The 5,680-nt window shown below is 38.1% G+C and overlaps 1 non-coding gene across 1 annotated transcript; it reads left to right on the forward strand.

Moving 5' to 3' along the window:
• Nucleotides 1-284: 284 nt before the first annotated feature.
• Nucleotides 285-483, forward strand: LOC145341685 (U2 spliceosomal RNA). Its single transcript, XR_013886439.1, has one exon. It is a non-coding gene; the product is annotated as a U2 spliceosomal RNA (small nuclear RNA).
• Nucleotides 484-5,680: the final 5,197 nt, after the last annotated feature.

The following is a 5,680-nucleotide window of genomic DNA, read 5'->3' on the forward strand; positions in this document are numbered from 1 at the left end:
TCAGAGCTGCTGTTCACTGACTCTTGAACTGATTGGATGACCTTTCAAAACTCTCCAAGAGGATCCCACTTTTTTTGTTTTTATTCCAATTCAGTGCAATCATGTCCAATTCAGAGTCTGAACAAGTTGAAACATTCCCGATCCAAGCCGACAAGACAGGGCTCTCACCTCCTGTCTTGGCTTTGATCTACGTGATCCAAGCTGATTGGAGTAGGCGTAGCTCCTCCTCCAAGGCTTGATCTCATTTGCATCTTAGCCAAAAGGCTGAGATGCAGCTTTTAAAAATTGCTTCTCGGCCTTTTGGCTAAGATCAAGTGCAGTATCGATGTGCTGTGCGTGGTTGAAGTCATTAGGTTACATTTTAGCTACATTTGAAGCAATTTTTAAAAGCGGCATCTTGACCTTTTGGCTAAGATGTAAATGAGATCAAGCCTTGGAGGAGGAGCTATGCCTACTCCAATCAGCTTGGATCATGTAGATTAAGCCCAAGACAGGAGGTGAGAGCCCTGTCCTGTCAGCTTGGATCAGGAACGTCTCAACTTGTTCAGACTCTGAATTGGACTTGATTTGGTTGAATTGGAGTAAAAATTTTAAAAAATTGCTTCAAAGGAAGCTAAAATGTAACCTAATAACTTCAACCACGCACAACATATCGATACTACGCCTGATCTTAGCCAAATGACCTAAAAGCAATTTAGGCAGGAACAAATGTAACAAGCAGTGGAACACCCTGTACGTTAAGTGTTGCAACCTCCACAGATTGCAAGTTATCATAGCACGTGGAGATAACGAAAGAATGGATTTTATAATAACGCAAAGATAGTTTTCCTTTAGGGTGTGATTTCCCAACCAGGAGAAAGTAAGGCAGCCTATTTTCAAGACTTGTTTGCTAGCCCTCACCCTTTTTGGGTGAACAGAGGGTATTCTGAAAAGGACTGCTCAGTTATAGATGTTGCTGGCCAAAGACGCCTCTGTCCAACAATCTTCATGCACCTGTTGCCTGTGTGCAGATTCTTGATTTGGGACTCTCAGATTAACAGCTCTGCCCACTTCTCCATTTCCACAGGACCTGGCAAACAGACCCTGGTAGAAACCTGTACATAACTTATTTAATGTGGAGACCTTGAAGGAGTTAATAATTGTCTACACAATCTTGATGGGTTGGTGGTCAGATTTCAGTGATGTGTTAAACTATGATGAGTTGGTGAGGCACATAGTTGTCCTTCACCTTTTCTGCCTTTGAGGACTTTTTTTGGATCGTTCTTTGTCTGGCATTTCCTTCTGACCTTGTTGCCAGGGGGTGGCTCTGCTGGGAGCAAGAAGCTCCTGACAGCCTTACTCAAGGGACTGTTAGAGTGTACAAACCTCTCCACCACGTCAAGGTGGTGATCCATGGAGAAGAAATTAGTTGGTATGGTATTCCTGACCTCATAAAACAGTGTGCCGTTGTATCATTTGCACCTTGGCAGTAATGTACCTGTAAGTGTCGTGCTTTAATTCTGTGAAATTACACTTGTTGTTGTTATGTTTGAGCCTCTCAGTTGCAGTCCAGTAAAGGAAACGCAAGTCCTACTTCTTCATAGACTCCCTTTATTTTCTGATTCAACTCCACGTACACATCGCCAACACCCAGTGTCACCTGTAACCCCTTTATGTATCGGATGAGTACTATTGAACAATTAACACACAAATTAAGTCTAAAATGGAAGCTTGCAGTTAACCCATTCCTAACAGTTACGCAATTGCACAAAGAAACACGAGTAACTGAAAACAGCAGAGGTAGAAATGTTGAAATAAAGACCGGAGCTAGGAATTCTTAATAACTAGTAAGGACTTAATCCTGAATAATCAGGCAGGAAAAGAAATGAATTGCTTTAAACTCTTAGAATAAAGCAACTATAATGTTTTTCTTGGCGAAGAAACATTTTATCTAATGCCCATGTAACAAAATAGCATTAAAAGATCCACATTTCTCAACAACATGATAAACATAACCCTAAAATTGTCAGTCTTTCAGTACTCTTGTTCATTTACTTGTTGAGCCAAGCCTTTCACAAGAATCCTGGAATATGTGCTTGATTATATTTGTCCCAGAATTGTAACTTTCTTAGTACAAGGTAAATCCTGCAGCCTAAACATTTGCAAATTTGCATGATTTCTTTGCATGAATCAGTGGGAGTTTGTCAGCCCTAGTGCTTCTCTGCTGTCTCTTAGTAGTATCTGGTTGGTTGATTTTCCAGTATTGTCTGCTGCTGACTGAATGTTCTAGCTTAGAGCCCTTCTAATTTACCTAGCACCATCTGCCCTATGGACTGGAGCAAATCCTCTGCTTGGCAAGAGGCAGGTCTCACCATATCACGGTTTACATTTCCAATTTGAAAACAAATATCAAATTTGTATGTGCAGTTATATGGGTGATTGAAACAATAATTGTTTGCAGAACACAGGAGACTGTGGAAAGTTGTTTACACCCATAACCTTAAAAAAAATCAAATGCTTTGAAGACAATTAACCTATGTATTCCTGGAGGTTTTATGATTAACTGGGAGAATTTTGCTCATTAAATATAAATTTTACTCAGCAGCCAATATCTTTACTTACCATTGTAAGAAGAGAAAAGTGGAATTTATATATTTAATCAGCTGTCTTTTTTAATGATTCCAAAACCATGGCATCCTAGCTTTGCTCTGTCCTTGGAGAACCCTTCAAAATACTTAAACACCTGGAGGTTTCATCTGAGTGCTTTCACATTCCAGGCTTCCTTCCCAGGGCCTCCAAGTTCCAAGTTATCTCAAAAGCTGATAAGGTAGTGTTCATGGTATTCCCTTTTGCCATATAAACACTGCTAGGAAATCTCCAACTCATCACAGCTAATGTTACGGGAAATTTGATAATACTTACAACAAAGTTTGATTTACGTTGTAGAATGTTTGCTTTTCAGCAGTGAGAGTTTTGATTTATTTACAAGACGCTTATAATTGATAGAATTTTCATAAATATTTAATACCTGATTATTTAATGAGTCTGTATGATATCCATTCGTATCTGTGGCGTAGTTTATCAAGAAGACAAACAAAAGACAAGTTGTGTATCTTAATTATTAAAAACTATTTAATATTTGCTCTTTTTCAATTTGTCATGAAATCTGGGGCAAAATTTTCTGCTGGTTTATGTCGGGGATCTACGGATATTAGAGAGAATGTTGAAGAAATTTAAGGAATATTGTGTCTCTTTTTTTGAATATATGGTTCAATGTTAATTTAATCTCTTAATCAAGATAATTGAAAATGGATTTTATTGATTTCATTTAAAAGTAGAGAAATGTTAATGAGTTTCAAAAGTGCTAGCTGAGTTGAATTAATCTGTTGACTACCGAATGGTAAACTGGTGGTTGTAAGCATCATTCATGTCAGTGGATTTATCCTGGGAATCTATTATCTTTAACTTGTTACTAGATGTCATGACACGGATAAAGCAAAGCAGGTGACTTATCCTTGACTAGTTAAACCCAACTTTACAGGGGATTTAAACTATTTCCTGGCTTAATTATTGTCCTTTACTATGTACAGTTTGCATGCTTGGTCAAGTCTAAATTTTCACAATCTGGTTCAGTCCCTGTTAAATGCTTAAATAATTTTCAATCTTGTCATAAATTGCCATAATTATGAATATAGTCTGACATTTTTGTCTATGCAAAATTTATTCAGTAAATATTGGCCTCATCTTAAACTAGTTTTTCAATCTTAAAATGGTTGGTTGGTGGTTTGGCATTTCCTCAGTTCAGGCAGAATTACAAGTTACAGACAATTCTGGGTAAAAAGCAAAACCAAAATGTTGGGAGGGCTATTCATTCCCATTGCTTGGGGGAGGATAAATGGCAGCATGGGAATCTCAAAACGGATTCTATCCTGGAGGAATTTCTCGGATCAGTTGTCCGTGCTCTCTACTAATGATGCAACAGGAATCCTGACTTTCAAAGTCAGGAACCCCGTTTAAACAGATTCAAATATAAGTATTGGGCCTTTATGCCTGATTGTTTCCCCCTTCCCCACCACCCATCCCCATTCGCCCCAATGTCCATTCAGAGCCTCATGAGGATGCACTGACAGGAATCAGAACAGGTCCCCTACAATGTGCACCTGGCGAGCAGAACCTGCTGGAGGCGTACAGGTGAGTGTAGCTCCCAGGAAGGACAGGGCCATGCCGAAGCAGTACACTGTGCCAGGGTGCAATCCATCGCAGACCTTCTTTGCAAATGCATTTATAATTATCTTTTGTGTTTCAAAGCAAGAAACTGCAATATTCTTTTGGGCACCATTTGCACTCGGATGAAAGCATGAAGTCAATTTCAAATTATCCGCACAGAGGCATTGTGAAATCTCGTCGTAGTCAGTATCGTGATGTATATCCTTTGTCTTCAAAGTTGGAAGGAGAATGAGTTGTGCTAGCAGGAAGTGAAGGGTGCCTCGAAAACAGATACCTTAAACCAGGAAGAAATATATGTTTTTGGTAAGTCTTAGACCAATTCACATCTTGGACAAATAGTTGCAGTGCAACTGACCAGAAATAGTTGAAACCATGAACCAAGCTGCTGGAGCCTAGAAAACAACTCATTAGCAATTCTATTAGCAATTGCCGTCTTGCAGTAGTTTACCAGCAGATGCAGTTCAAGTGAATATATTTGAATAATTGTAGTCAAAATTGTGAGCATTATTTCAGGTTTTTAAATTTATCATAAGTTAGACAAACTTAGAAAACATCTAGTATAACCTGGAATTGTCTGTTGTGAAAGCAGCAATTTGCACCTCAGAGTCAATAGTGTACTTAAAATTGACAACACACCTTGTGTGTAATTGTGTTGAATCAATGGAATGGTTTTTTTCATTTTCCCGAACACTTCAAAATAGAAACCAATGTGCAATATTTTATTGCACAGGAATATAATGTTGATATATTACTTGTATGATTGATTTGCTGTAGACCTGGATCATTTTGTTACAAAGACTAAATTAAAATTCAGAGGATTAAATGAAAATAAATTATGTGCTATTATTTATATTTATGATCTACACTTAATTATAGTAAGAAAATGTCTTTGAGATATGGCTGTCCTGTTTGCTGAAGTACATTTTGATTGATCAAGCATTTGGTCATCTACCCAAATATCACCTGAACTGGCTTGGTGTCAAATTTTCCTTTGTAATGCTTCTGTGAAGACCCTGGAGATGTTTCATTATGTTCAAAGGTGCTATGTGTTGGGATGAAATTCCCCATTCCATACATCATTGGAAGAACTTTATTTTTGCATGAACTTGTTTCTGTTTATGAAGCCAGCATATCTATGAAACTATAATGTGCAGCATTTGGATGTGGCACTTGCAGACTGAATTCATGCTATTCATCAGGAAATAGTCCCATAAGATTGATATGTTTCGGTGTTGCACTGGTGGTTACAGTTGTTTGTAACCAAAGCATATGATTTAATATTGAACTGAGACCTTTACTGAGAAATTATTGTTCCAGTTCAATAATTTACCATGTGACTGAGAGCAGCTCCTTTCATGTCAGGAAATTTTGGGAACATTAATATTTTTTGAATTTAAAATGAATGCCTGAAGGCTATTATGGAGGGAATAGGAAAAAAGGTGAAGCAGGAAGGATCTGAGGGCAATAGTGGATT

This window comes from Carcharhinus amblyrhynchos, chromosome 3 (assembly GCF_965287045.1).
Source record: "Carcharhinus amblyrhynchos chromosome 3, sCarAmb.v2.hapA, whole genome shotgun sequence".
Classification (NCBI taxonomy): domain Eukaryota; kingdom Metazoa; phylum Chordata; class Chondrichthyes; order Carcharhiniformes; family Carcharhinidae; genus Carcharhinus; species Carcharhinus amblyrhynchos.